Source organism: Neovison vison, chromosome 11 (genome assembly GCF_020171115.1).
Source record: "Neovison vison isolate M4711 chromosome 11, ASM_NN_V1, whole genome shotgun sequence".
NCBI lineage: Eukaryota > Metazoa > Chordata > Mammalia > Carnivora > Mustelidae > Neogale > Neogale vison.
In genome coordinates this window covers 53826945-53842977 of record NC_058101.1, presented here as the reverse complement: position 1 = coordinate 53842977, position 16033 = coordinate 53826945, and positions in this window count along the sequence as shown.

The window sequence follows — 16033 nt, the reverse complement described above, 5'->3', positions numbered from 1 at the left end:
AACTTATAAATGGTGAATCTTTAGTACACATCCAACCTAACAGTCTTTTTAGAGGGCTGTATGTGGAACACATTAGTGAATTACTTTCAAATATTCAAAATTCTGTTGCACATGAGTCACAGTGAGGAGAATTTGAGGATATTTGAGTTCACTCCCAAGGTATCTCCTTTATTTTCAATAGTATTTGATGTTTGGTTCTCTGGGGTGTTGCAGGAAGAAGGGGCAGTTTAAAAAGGCCCAACAGAAGCTGCCTGTTTTACGTTAAAGAGCCTAGTCAGCTTTGCACTTGCATTGCTGCCTATGTTTTATCCTGGGGCCTTGGGGATGAAAACTATCAGGACACTCTTCTGTTCTATGCTGGGGTCACAGAAGACCTTCAAATCAGGAATGGAGGGCTCCAGCAGTCTCAAAGCAAATTTAATTTTTTTTTTTTTTACAAATTACTTGATAAATTAGATCATAATTTTAATAGATTATTCTAGTGTTTTTATATCATCTAGAAAATTTAAGGTCAGTGTTTTTGGAAACATAATCAAACCCCTCTTCTTCAGCTTTGCAACTGGAGCTCAGACACCACTAAGAAAAACTGAATACTAAAAAAAAGAATTTTTTTTTATTGAATTGATGTTTTCTTCTGCCTTTTAAGCTTAACTTTAAATAGCTTTCATACTCCTCAATTCAAATAATGTCCATGAATATATGTCTATTCACAATAAAGAACATAACCAATAAAATTTTTAACTATTTGATATCTCATATGTATTATACATATACGTATATTATACATACATATATTATATATATTATACATATACATATATTATACATATATATATTATACCAAGCTTATAAACTCATTTTTGCATCTTGAAGAGTGAGAAACTGGAACTTGAACAGTTGGTAACTTCTCTGGATTATCAATGAGTGCTTTATATTTACTAAGCACAAATAAACTTTGGGATCTGTAATGCTTATCCATAAAAGCCACTTTTGAGTTAACTGTAACAAAACCATTCTTCTATGCACATTCATACACAAATTCCCCAGATAGCTTAATCAAGACTCTTTTGTTGTTGCTGCCATTTTGCTCAAAATTCAATCCAAATTGGTTTGGACAACCATATGCATTACACATGCTTAGAAACATACACACTGAATAAAATTAAAAAAAAAAAAAGAAAAGGGAAGTTGAAACTATTAGTTCAATTAACTAAATCACAGGCATCAGGAGTCTCAGACATGAGTAGGAGGGCATGTCTTTATTCAGATTTTTATCCTCGTAGACTAGCATTTCCCACAGGAGTACATATTCTTGTGCATGGATTCCTCCTGGCCTCACATATCTTCAATTTAGTCACACAAATGAAAAGGGCTTTCCGTCCAACATTTCCACTTTGAAAAATTGTAGGGTCAATCCTTGATTGGCCCATCATGAAGCACGCAGCCCTTCACAGAGCAGTCATTCAGGCCAGCCTGGTAAGAGCACGTAAGAAGAAAACAGGTCCTATGGGACAATTTTCAGAATACAAAGAGGGGGATACGTTTTGTAAAAGAAAAGAGGTGAGTGAAGACATGATCAACAGGATGAAAATTCTGTGCTGGAAACTCAGTTTGGGTCTTCTACCACAGGAAATGAATTGCATGGAATAGTTGTCCTTGGCTTATTTGTCTCTTCTAGGAATCACTTAAAATTAAATCTAATAGTCTTGTTGTTTGCTCTTTTTTTTTTTTTAAGATATCCCATCTTTGTTAAGTTATCTCATCTTTATATAAGTGGTCCTCTTCCCTCCAGTACTATAGACGGTGGTGAATTTTCATTGAAGAAGGGTGCATTAAGGGAAAAGGCAGAAGGAGTCAAGTCATTACTAGAGGTGAAATGAATGAGAGCCCTCCTTCCAGACCCCAGTCTATACCCTTATCAGAAATTCTCCTCTCTTTCCATTCCAAACCATATTGTATCCCATTTTAAAGTGATGGAAGATTCTTCCACATATCTATGCACTTCTCTTTTTGCAAAACACCTTGCATTTTTAATGTTCCCTCTCTTACAGATGACTCCCCCACCCCCATACCTGCAGTTCTAGGTGGACATGAGGCAGGTAATCTCCAAGAAAAGGAAATTATATGGCTCTTATCCACAGCAGTAGTGGACATCAGGTTTAGAAACCCCGAGTATATTTTAAAACGTAACATTGGTTTTTGTCACAAACACCACAACCTTTAAAGAAGTGCTAGTTGTATTGTGGTGAAGATTGATTAAATAAAACAAAGTATTGATATCTATGAAGTTATCAGGTCTATTAAGTCTGAAGATTATCCAAAAGAAATAAAACATAAACTGATCTAGTTCAAAGATCTTATGTATAAGACTTGATGAAGCAAAAGAAGTAGGAATCAGGCCACTAAGTAATTCCAGAGGCAAGGGATGTCAGCTACCTCTGATTTATAATTTATATGTAAAACCACTGAATGTAGGTGCCTGAGAGTAGGGGACGGTTGATAGCTATGTTCTAGGTATCTAAAGATAAAATTTATAGTGAAGAGGATAATACCTACTGAGTTACTAGAGTATACATTTAATCAATATGTGCAAACATACATAGGTCAGTTGAGGTAGATATTTTTGTATAAAAGGCCATATTCTCTGTAACTCAACCCCAAATTGTAGATGTCTCATTTCCTCTAGGTCCTCAAGTGTAGTCTCTCTGTGTCCTACAACATGTGTTCATCTCCTGGGGTCATTTTGAAATGTGCTGCTCTCTCCTATGTATTTCCAGTGACATGCAAAGAGAAAGGACTTTTCTCTGAGTCATATTAGCTTTTATCCCCCCTCTCTATTTGTTATAGAGTTTCATAATATTCTGTATTTCCACAACGTGTCCTTAGGTGGTCAAGAACTTACCACTTAGTCCTTCTGGGTCTCATTTCTTATGAAGTCACCTCAGACCATCTTATCCAAGTCAGTTTTCAGTTCTTGCACCTTTGCTCACAGATTATAACAGACTTTGGTCCATTATTTCCTTGGCTGGCTGAGACCAGCTGGTTATATGTCCAAATCATTTCCTTTTGCTTCCTGGAAAAACAGTTATGATGCTTCTCCCAGTCTCCCTTGCACTAAAGTGTCACCAATAACTAAGTTCTTGCCAATAGCGTAGCCACTAAGTTCTCGCTAATGAAACATGAGTAGGATAAATGTGCCCCCTCTGAAACTGTCCTATTAAAACCTCCTGTCATCTCATGCACAAGTCTCTCTTTCCCAACCACCAACTAAATAGAGAGTCCACTAAGGGTCCTCCCAGGGGGAGGTGAAACCACAGTGGAAAGAGTGCTTGTCTTTGAATGATCAGTCAATGGCTGCTTGGCTAGAAGCATCCACCTTATACCGTGACCACAGAACAAAATACACTTTTTTTTTTTTTTTTCATTGAGGTTTGGAGGTTCCTCTGTTATGGAAATAGGTATTATTTTGACTTGTAAACTTTACCTTCTGTGCTTAGTCAAAATCACCTAGGAAGAATTCATCCTTTTCATCTTCAATGCTTGGTGATTTGTTCACTAAATTTCCTCTCCATCTTATTGGCTTCTCGTTTAGTCCAATGTCAGGACTTACAGTAGTCAGTCTATGGTTAACTTCTTAAGGATGGGGACCTTCCGTCTTTTGTATGTGCCGTGATACTTACAAAGCAAGGCACAGAGCATGCGATATAGATGTGCCTATTGATCCAAAACTTCGCAAGAGAAGTGTGGGAGTCTTTCCTTGGCAGCAGAAGAGGTCTATGGAACAAGTAAATAAGGACATATGTGTTATATTTGCACATTTAAGGAATGCCACTCACAAACCTCTCAAGAATCACATCAGTTTTTGCAGGTGTGCTTTAGATTCCATAATCAAAGCTGGAAGGAGATCCAGTTTTACTGATTAGGTGGTCATCACTCTTTGACTGACTTCCTCATATTTTTTAAACAGACTTCACTTTTTAAGAGCAGATGTAGATTCGTATCCAAACTGAGTAGAAAGTATACAGAATCCCCATATAGTTCTGCCCTCATCTATACACAGCCTCCCCACTATCCACATTCCTCACTGGAGTGGTACATTTGTTACCTTTGAAGAACCTACACTGACACATCATTATCACCCAAAGTCCAAAATGTACCTTAGGGTTCATTCTTGGTGTGAATTGTGTGGGTTCTGGCAGATGTACAATGACCTGCATCCACCATTATGGTGTCATATCAAATAGTTTTACTGTTTTAGAAATCCTTCATGCTCTGGAAATTTATTCCTCTCTTCCTCCCACCAATTTCCAGCAACCACTGAACTTTTTGCTTTCTCCATAGTTTTGGTTTTTCCACAGTATCACATAATTGGCATTATACAGTATGTAACCTTTTCAGACTGGCTTCTTTCATTTAGTAATAGCTGCTTAAGATTCCTCCATGTCTTTTCATGGCTTAATAGCTCATTTCTTTTCATCACTGAAAAATATTCCATTGTCTGAAGGTGATACAGTTTCTTCCCACTCCATCCTGCCCTTCACAGAATCCACTCCTCTTCCCTAAGGGCACAACTCCAGTCACATGGAATCCTCCAGTGGCAACAGTCACATGGAATCCTCTGGTTGGATCCCCTAGGAGAGGCCTGTCTTCTCCTATGCGTCCCCCAAGGACCCCATTTCGGCATGAAGGTCTGAAAGGCCAGGACCTGTACCCTGTCTCTGGTGAAAACAGAAAAAACAATAAAAACTTTGATTTTTTAAAAATAAAGCCCCATAAGTCAAATTAAGAATCTGACTATTCTGAGAGCATGTTCTTTTTACATATCTGATGTAAAATAGTTCCATAGTTTATGAAAATACAAAGTAATTGAATTTTCTCAATGTCTATATTTGGCAAAATAAAAAGTGAGCAATCAACTTTGAGCTTTCAAGTATTTTTTATTCAATAAATATGTAATTGATTAATTAATTAATATATAAACTGCTTTATAAACTCCACATATCTGGCTGCAGCACCTGTTCACACTTTATTATAATTTTTTTTTTATGTAGACAAATGCCTCTGCACATTCTAGACCCTGTGACAGTAGAGATCATGCCTTATTCATCTGGATGCCAAGATCTAGTTAGTACAGAACATGTTTAAAGAATATTCTTTGTGGAACAGATGGAAGGAAGAAAGGTAATAAAAAAAAGCAAGTTGAACAGTAGAAATATTTCCTTTTAATCTTTTTTCTTGTGAGCATAATTTTAAGAAGTACAACCCCAAAACAAAATATGCACTTTAAGAAGTCAATATTTGTCTATAACAGGCATTTCAATCTTTCGGTCTACTTGTTACTACCTACCCATATAAGTATCTATGAAATGTTTGTATGAAAAAGAGGTAGTTTATTTAATGAAGTAACACTGATTTCACGTGTTTAAGGGAGAGGTACCTTGTACTGAGGGGATCTAAAAATAATTTTAGAAAAACAATTATACCAGTATTTTTCTTATGATATTTATAAAATTTACACCATTTTTTTTTTTACAACTGTTGCCTCATCTGAGCCTCAGAGGACTCAGTGAATTAAGTATGAAATCCGCTTCCCAGAAGGAAGGATCAGAGAGCCTCATTTCTGAAGTGGCAGAATGGAAACTCAGAGCCATATATTCTATCTTCAAACATATGTTTCTTCCACATAGCTGTCATGTACAAGCAGGGATGCAGTGAGAACAGAGCAATTTCTGTCTCCTATCCTCTACTCCCTCATGCATGCACAATCCCCTCCCACCACAGGAGAAGGAACATTTTATCATTAATATTGTTTAGATTTGTCAGAATATGGCGATAGTACAGACTGGTTTTTATTATTATTGTTTTTAAATTCTGGACTGATAATGCATCACCCCTCTTTTCTTGTGTCCTGAAAGGCAATACTTACCCAGTCATTGGCACACCCATGTGTGTTAGTCAGACAAAGCCAGCTGCTATGGCAAATACCTCTAAATATCAGAAGATCCTTTTTGCACAATAACAATTTATTTGTCACAATGAAGTGTAATATAAATGAAGTGTATGAAGTGTAATATCCTTCGAAGGGCTCTTGGTTTCATGCAGTCTTTTAGAATCTAAGCTTTTTATCCTTTACCTCTGTACCCTTTAGGTCCTGTTTTCCCTATTCAGCCTGTAGATGGTAAAAGAGAAAGCAGGAAGGTTTTGGCAGTCAAGCTTGTGAGTGGCATCCATCAGTTCTGCTCAGTAAGATGGCACATGTCACTGTAGGGGAAGCTGGAAGATATGAACTTCATCTGTGCCCTGGGCTAAGGGGCTCATTGGGTTTTGATGAACACAAGCATCTCCATTACACCTGTGCCCAGGCTTTGTTCACTCTCAGGGATAAGCTGATGAATACTTGGGATCCTGGCCATGGTGGATGTCTCTTAATCATACATTTGACATAACATTGTGCAAGTTATTATTGAAATATAAGCACTATTTTTCTGGCAATCAAACTTTTTTAATGTTAACTCACTTCAATGATCATTATCAGAAAAGTTCAATTTACTTTCTGATCATTTTATAGTTTGCAAAGAATTTTCACATTTTTTTTTCTTTTCTGTAACATAACCATTACCCTATGGATGGTCAAGATCTATTTCTCTCCCATTTAATTTATGAACCATCGATGCTCAGCAAAACTAATGGTGTGTACCCCTTCTTCTAGTAGCTGACAAGTACTCTAGAAATACAATTCTGTGAGGGGAAGTGTGTCAGACACTTTCTAGTTACCCAACCAATATTCATTCATTTGGTTTCTTTGTTAAAGATCATTCTCATTTCATTCAAATTTGCAGCAGAATGTACTTATGTGGAAGAGTTCAGGGCACTAATAGATAAGTAGGAGTCCCTTCTAAAAAGGGACAGGTAAAGCTGATTCTGTCTTCTCCTTTCTTTTTGTATTGATCAAAGACTGTCAATGCTTACAACAGCAAACATTTATTTTCCCATAGATCTGAGGGCCAGAGTTGCAAAAAGAAAATCTTGGCAGTACGTGTATCCTCAGAAAGCTGTAGGGGAGACTCTTCCAGGTTCTGGTGGTTCCAGGCATTCCTTGGCTTGTCTGAATAACTCCAGTCTCTGCCTCCATCTTCTCATGACTTCTCCTCTTCCTTGTGTCTTATTTTCTTTTAATTCTTATAAAGATATTTATCCCTGGAATCAGGACCCACCTGGGTAATCCAGGGTAATTTCATCTCCAGATCCTTAACATTATTGCAAAAACATCTTTACCAAATAAAATCACATTTACAGGTTCTCAGTGTTAGAATGTGGACACATCTTTTCAGGCCCATCTTTCACCCCACCATACCATGTCTACAAGAATGGCTTCACAATGTTGCCAGAACAAATTACCGCAAACTTAGTGGCTAAAAACAAAATACTTCTTCTGTCTTACAGTTATGGAGGTCAGAAGTCTAAAATCAGGTGTCTTTTTAGAGGCTTTGGGAAGGAACGTGCTACTTTGCCTTTTTCAGCTTCTGCAGGCTGCCTGCATTCCTTGGCCCAAGGCCCTTTCTTGCATCATCACCAACTGTTGTTTCCATCATAAATCCTAGTACTAACTACCTCCCTGTTGCAACTGCTCTTGTGATTATGTCAGAACCATTCATATTATCCAGAATAATCTCTCCACCTCAGTATCCCCAACTTAATCATATATGTATAAATCCCTTTTTGCCATTTGAGGTCATATATTCACAGGTTCCAGGGATTAGGGTGTGGATATATTTGGGTGGGCTATTATTCAGTCTACCACACCTACATTGCTCCCAACCAAAACAAAACAAACAAACAAAAAAAAATGTGCACTGAATGCTTCAAGCTTTGGTCAATCAAATTATGTTTCCTGGGTCGATCTAGCAAGGGATGTTGGGATGTAAGATGGATGTTGCTTTCTAAATGGACTGTGGCTGATGCTGGTGGACACAGGAAAAATGACCCCTTCTTCCACTCACAAAAGAGCCAGGAATTGGAATTCCCAGGGTTCTGGTTACTGACCTCTGATATCTGGCTTATTCTGCTCTTGGAGCAATGGATTTTAATTTGCAGCTCTCTCCCTTATGGAAAGCGTAAAGTACTCTACTAGCATTTGGCTTATTAATCTTCATAATATCTCTGAACACCCCTGTGAAGTTATCAAAGGTCAAAGGAAAGAGCAGCAATAATTATCCTTATTTCACAGACAGGAGAGATTGTGACAAGAAAGTGGTTCAATTAAGTTCTCTAATGAGTTGTGGAGAAAGACAGAAAAAGGACCCAGATCTCCAGATAATCCCATCCATTCCTCATCCCCTGCACCACTGTTTCACTTTACAACTTTCTGACTAAAGATTTCTTAAAATCATGGTCTGGGTTTTCTGGCAGGTGAGTTAGTGACAACAGATGTGCAGGATACATTCATTTATGCATATCTGCCTATGTCCAGTGTCACTGCCTTCAAGGGGAAGCTTGAGAGCTATACATCTCAAGGTGGATGAGGTCAGAATGAGCCAGTCCCATGGGAAGCTGAAACACAAGTTCAGCAGTGCTCATAGAACTGAATTTTTTCCTGTTAAAATTATTAGTTAATGTATATTTTCAAAGGGTAGAATAGGTCTCTTTTCAGTCTCAAATTTGAAATGAGCAAAGGGTAGAACAATAAATTCTACTGTATTCACCCCACTCTTGTGCACTTCCTAGGAAATATGCATGTACTCCCTAAGCTTTGTGGGCCTCAGGTGAACCAGTCTTTAACAAGCTTTTACTAAAGGAAAGTCTTGGAGATCATTCTGCAATGGGAGAAGAAAAAGAGGCCTAGGATAATGATGTTTCCCCATTCATATTCCCAAATCAGGCACTGAATCACATTGATCAAAAACTCTACACTCGGGGTGCCTGGGTGGCTCAGTGGGTTAAAGCCTCTGCCTTTGGCTCAGGTCATGATCTCGGGGTCCTGGGATCGAGCCCCACATCAGGCTCTCTGCTCAGCGGGTAGCCTGCTTCCTCTTCTCTCTCTGCCTGCCTCTTTGCCTACTTGTGATCTCTGTCTGTTCAAATAAATAAATAAAATCTTAAAAAAAGAAACAAAAAACAAAAAACTCTACACTCTGCTCTTTCCCTTCCAACTCATCCTTTGTGCTATAAGATAATATCACTTTTCAAATTTTGTGTTAGAAGAATTCACCAGATTGAGGGCAAGAATCTGGGAGATTTTGGGATGACACAGTAGAGAGTGGAGGCTGTACAAGATCTCACTTTGTTGAACCCCTTCTTTAGCTTCCTCAATCCCTATAGGTGAGCTTTCTGCAATCTGGCCCGAGTCATCCCTCTGTTCTCTAGTCTTCAGTGATCCTGAGAGACGTGATTTTCTGAGAGTACCACACATTTTCTCATTTTATTTCTTTGGTGTGAAATGCTTTTTTCTCTTTTACCTAATTCCCTTGATTATTATTCATTCATCCGTTTACATGTCATTTCTGTTCTGAAGCCTTCTCCTTCTCCTTCAGGCTGGATGACATATACCTACATCGTGCTCTATGACACCTGTGTTCCAAAAAGATTTGTTAAATACATGCTAAGTTCCATGTTCTAGCACATTTTAAAGTTAAGATTTGAGGTATGTTTCAGAAGAATCGTCAATCAGAGGAAAAATAAAAAGCAAAGACGATCCTCATCCAATGTGTCTGTAACCCTGTATTCTGGAATCCCGATTCTAGGATATTTTCTTAAAGAAATAATCTGAAATTCAGAAATAGTTTTGGCAAGATGATATTCATGGTAGCATTATTTATAAGCCTTAGACATTGAAAACAACATAAAATTTCAAATATAGAAGTAAGGATACTCTGTGGAAGGGATTTTATTCATCCATTGAAATTCCTCCAAAGAAGAGTTTATAATAACAAGGAGAGTACTTTTACTGTAGGGTTACATGAAGAAAGTGAGCTATAAAATTACATATAACACCTATTAAAATTTATATATTAAAAAATTCAAATAGCCCCAAACTTGGAGTAGGAGAGGACAGTGGGAGAAAGAAATTCTTCATGAAACAGATACCAAAATATTGGGGTAATAGAGCTATGGATAATGATCTTTAATTTTATATTCTTAATATATTTTAAAATGTGATAAACTCATGTTAAAAATAAGCTTATTAAAATATTATTACTTTATAATTAAACCCCCTCAAGTCACAAGTTCTACAAACATATGTCTAAAAATATCTCCATCTATATGTATGTATATATACATATGTAACAAAGTAGCACTAGCACTTAACTGTATTGTAAAAGGCATAAATTAATTGTTTAATAATTAATGGTTTTATCTTCTTTTCTGGCAAGACTTGCATATTTCTTATTCATTTCACCTGGCAAAAGATATAAAAGTGTCATACTCTGGAAAATTTCTTAATTTGTTTGTAGTGGACATCTGTTTTGTTTTTTCCTGCCTGGGATTCCTTCTGGGTTTTTTGGAGATGGCATCCTGATTTTCTCTGGGGACCACTTGTGCTATATTCATAATCTTTGAGGTTTTAATAGGAACTCATGTCCGTCAGTCATTTTATTTTAGTCTCAGCAACAGGAATTGATCCAGAGATGGGATAAGAGCCAAATCAGGTTAATGTCAAGAATCTGTAGGGTTTTGTTGAAACTTTTAGGAGAGGTACACATATTTTCCTACAATCACCAATACTAAGAGCAGTAAGATTAGAGCCACAGTGTCTTATCTTTGTGAACATAGGAAACAACTGCTGCAGAGTGACATGGTCCCAGAGAACAGTGTAGAGAGTTGGAGAAATGAATGGGGAGGGAAAGATTAATAGAGAGACAGAGAAAAAGTGAGAGGGAAGAGAATTCCAGTTACTTTATTTAATTTCTTGGATCCATTTGTGTCTGAAATAACTTGAGACACACTACATTTTCAATTTCTGTTTAAATTCTCTTGAGTTACATTTCTATCCCATGCAATCTGAAAAATCCTAAATCCTCATTCTTATTCAAGTGCCTCACAGATTTTTTCCTCTTCTACGTATAAACCTAGTCTCTACAGAGAGAATCGAAGGAAAAGGAAAGCATAAATATTTCCATTGCGAAAACATCTAAAGAGCCAGCCCACCCTTTTAGAATAAGTTTTAATCGACTGAGCTACCCAGGCATCTTTTACCATGTTAGAATAATGTGACCTATGCCGTTTTATCACTGAGGTCCTTGATCATACTTGATAGCTCCATGGCCACCAACCTTCAGTTCACAGGTTCAAATACGTGGAACACTTTAGATTTTACATTTCCTAGCTAAAATATCTAATTACATTCTTAATCTTGGTATTTTCTGTCTCTCACAATTTGTATTTTATACCATCAGTAGTTTTCTAAATATTCTCTTCAAAGGGTATTTGTCTCTTAATTAAATACATAATTGCAGTATATACTTAATTGTTTTTATTGAGATATATATTTTAGCATCTTTTAAACAGATTCTTTGTTTGCTGTATCTTAGAGCCCTCCCAATGTTGTTATGCTTTGTTGTCTTGAAATGTTTGTATGAAAAATATTTCTAATGCCATGAACAAAATATATTTTTTTAATGAAATCAATATTTTCCACATTTACTTAAGGAAGTAAATGGGAAGTATCAGAGCTGAAGTTCTGAAAATCCTTATGCATAAGATTAAGTACTTGATTCTGGGCTTCTGGGTCATGAAAGGAGAATAAACATATTCGCTAAACCAGTAAGAAAAAAAAATGATAAGAATTTAATCTGGATTTTTCTTTTAAGTAGTTTTTCATGAGATTTTTCAGCTAGTCCCCTGAGTAATAAGTGACTTCTCAGTTAAACACCAAAATACCAGGTAATTTTCCTGCAGAATTTTCACCAAAAAAAGAAAATTAAAAAAAAGTAATCCCAGAAAAAGTCAGCCCTTTCTCTTGGGGCACTAGTTGGAAGGGACTATGGATGCCAGCACCTGGAGTGAACAGGAGTAATAGAGTTTATAATAATTAATTCATAGCAGCTCTTCTCTAGTGATCAAAGATTGAATCATATGCAAGTGTGGTTTTAATTTCCTCTTTTAAATGAAGAACAAGCAAAACTATAAATCATATATCCATTTCTGCCATAAATCCCATTTGTTCCATTGCTTGCCGACAGTCTGAAAGAAATATTTTATTCCTTGCATTCCTTGTCCATATCAGGTTCATTATATTTTATTCTTTCCAGTAATAAGTAAGCACAGGACATGCAAACTCTGAAGTCATTAGCAGTGATTTCTCTACTGCCCCCACGATCGACAGTGACAGGCAATCAGACACGCAAACAATATTGGCTTGTCTCCACATACTGCAGCTTACATTCCAAAGGAGACAAGATACATGCACTAAGACATGTGAGGGGCATCTTACAGTGATTTGTGGGTTACAGTGGGAAAAAAAATAGTCTCAGCAACCTCTAGTTTCAGGAGATAAATTTTCTTCAAGTTCGAAACCCCCAAACAATCTGGACATTAAACTCTTGGAAACACCAGTGCTTTGGAACTCCTCATACCCACCCATATGATTCACTGACAAGAAACTAAAAACATGAAAATACCCTACACTTACTTTTTTTTTAACCTTCTAGAGACCGAGGTTTTCTAAAAGATCTCAGATGCTTTGGATACCAAGAAAGAGTCGGGATTTTGAGCCAAATTTGTAAGATGTTTTATTTTCTCTTGCAATCTCACTCTTCCTTTGAAGTTCTGCAGACTTATCTATAATTTTCTCTTTGTTTATACTTTCAAATGTTTGATATATTTTTGTGGATACATAGCTTTTGCTATGGAAATGGCCCTGCTTGATGTAATAACCTAATAGTAGATAATACAGATGATTTTTCCCTTTCTCTCTGAAATAATGGTTTTGCCCCAGTTACATATTGATATGCTGAATTAGAAGTACAACGTTCCAAGAATAATGAAAAACGTATGTGAGATGTTTTCAGTCTTTTATATTTAGAGCAATTTAATAGAGAAAAGTATTAGGATTTTGGTCATAACGTGGTGCAAATTTGTTTGTTGACCATTAAATTTGAAAGTAAGATTATGACTCATCTTGAACTTATAAATATACATATTTTTATATAATATCCCCAAAAGTCATAGCTCATCACTTTGTAGGCATGGGTATAACTTTCAGAAAAGGAGTCATGGATTGCAGTTCTAATCTCAGTTTCTTTGCTATGTCTTATTGTGTAAGTCATCTGATTTATTAGCTTTTCTTTGGCTTTCTGTCAGGGAAAAGAGTCCTTTCTTTCCACTTACTCTCAAAGAAAGTGTTGAACATCATGGACATTTGCTAGGATAATATAGTTTATTTGAAAGAATACCAAACCAAGAATAAAATTGTCCAGGCCAGGTCCATTATTTATGTCTATCCTCCTTTGGGGGATAAGTTCCTCAATAAAAAGCCACATCTTTGGGTCTCTATTTCCTAAAGTATAAAACGAGGGATTTTAAGTAGGGGAAACCTAAATTTCTTCCAAATTAAAGTATGATCAGAGCTTTGGTGTTTTCTTCTCTCCTTCTACAAGAAGAAGGTCGAGGTAAATTTGAGATAAGGAAATGCATGTATAGGATGAAAGATAAAAATTATAATGCTGTACAATGGAAAATATATGCCAGGCAGTGTTCTTGGCAATACAGACACACACACAGACACAAACACACACACACAGAGCTCATTTAACCTTCATAACTGCATTTTTTTTCTTTTTGTTAGGTAACATTATTATCTGCATTTTACAGAAGAGTGGAATGATTCACAGAGAATCAAACAGAATAGCCTGGCCAAAGTCTCACAGCCCATTAATGTCAGAATCAAGCTTGAAACACAGGCAGCTTGGCTACATAGCTAATGCTTTTAAACTCTGAGCTATAATGCTAGTTTTCTCATTGAAATGTGATAGTCCAGGATCTTTATAAATGTGGTAAGTTCTTGCATTGTTCAGAAATATCTGAAAGACTACCTTTGGCCATGAACACAATCTCTATAGTGATAGCTTGCCTTCAAAGCATAATCCCAGGAGTCCTCTCTCATCATTATACCTTCTTTATAAAGAAATAACTTGCTTCTAATGACAGAGCCACATGTTGGTGGAGAATTATCTGTATGCTTTGGTTTGTTGCAGCTAATACATTGTAATCATGGGAAAAGGTCTCTCTGATATTTGCTGTATTCTAATTTCCTGAACAATATGTCCTTTCTCTCATGCGTCTCCTTTGGAAGGCCTTCCTGAGGTTTCCTGTGGTATTGCAATCCTTGTGGATTTTGCAAAGTGGTTTTGTGATGTTTGAGACTTGAGACAGAGTAAGAAAATGTTAACCTCTTACTTCCCTTAGAAAAGGAAGGAACAACTTGGATGATGATACCAATCATAAAAATGATAATAAGTTGGAATTTTTAAATTCATGTATAACATAGGGTTCAAGTGTTTGTTTCCATTTTGGAAAGTTTGCTTAGCAGTAATATATTGCATTGTAGGGGAAGAATAATTGAGTTGGGAAAAACCAAGTAGGAGAATGCTGCCATAGTCCAGGTGACAAATGGTAGTGACTGAATCAATATGATGGTTAAAGGAATGGCATAAAAATTTGACTGAATTTGAGAAATATTAAAGAGATGATCTGGCTGAAATTTTACAATGGCTTATGTTAAAGGGGCATGATGGAGAGGAAGTTGTCAAAGTAATACCTACATTTCTAATTTCAGAATTAGGAGGATTGTGGACAAAGTACTTCATTGTACTCATTGAGTCTCAGCTTTTTCATGTTTGAAGGAAACAAGCACACCTGGCGAGCATATTAGATCATTCCAGAGAAAGGATGCAGAGGCACCAAGGTCAGAGAGAGAACTAGGTAGTGAAAAGAAATGATTATTATTTAAGAACCATTAACATGTTATTATTTTACTGTAGACTTGTAAAACGTATAAGAAGCCTTCACAAAACATGAGGCACCCGGGTAGCTCAGTCAGCTAAGCATCTGACTCCTGATTTTAGCTCAGGTCATGATCTCAAGGTTGTGAGATCAAGCCCCATGTCCAGCTCCATGCTCAGCCAGGAGTTTGTCTGAGAATCTCTCTCCCTTTGCCCCTCCCACCATGCTTGTGCATGCTCTCTCTCTCTCTCTCTCAAATCAATAAATAAATAAATCTTAAAGAAAAGTCTTCATAAAACAGGTGACAATCTGAAAAGAATGCACAGAGACAGGAAAGTATATGACCAACTCTGATTCTTTTCTAGAATCTAAATAGCCAGAACATTAATAGTCAGAAGTCATTTTAACTTGTACCTCTTTCCTGAGAGAAGTAGGAAAATGATAACTGAACATACTTCTCAGAAAAAGCGAGAATTTGAGAAACCTTCTGCCTCATTCAACTTGAGGCCATACTTGTCCACAAAGAGGGCAAGGGGGTCTCAAAATCGGTATGCTCCTAGAAAGAACTCCCTGTCCCTCAGTATTGACAATCCAGTCATCATGATCTGTATGCAGAGGCTCAGATCTCTCCTGCAGTTCTCTGTGTCTTCAGGCTGGAAGACAAAAGAGCCAGAGCCGGGGGATGACGGTAGAAGGATATTTGTTGAAGATGGCAAAGACTTCATTGGCCTAGGTCTCTAAACACATTTATAGAGAAGAAAAGGTATGCTTAGCTGCTCACCCACCCACTTCGATTACTTGTAAAAGAAGTAAACCTTTTCTAGGTTAAATTACTGAAATTTTAAGCTGTATTTTACCAGCTGGTTTTATTTTAATACAGTACACATTTCACTAATTTATGTATTGTTCTGTCTGCCCCACCCACCAGGAGCCCTGAAGAGATGAGATCCTTGAGGCCGTCACGGAATAATGGGAGTGAAGACAGGAAATCACCTGCTTCCAGACATCTTGCTACCTGAGAAGAATATACTCATATTTGAGCTACTATTACCCACATTTTTCCTTTACTTGGAGGCAAGAGCACTCCCAGCTG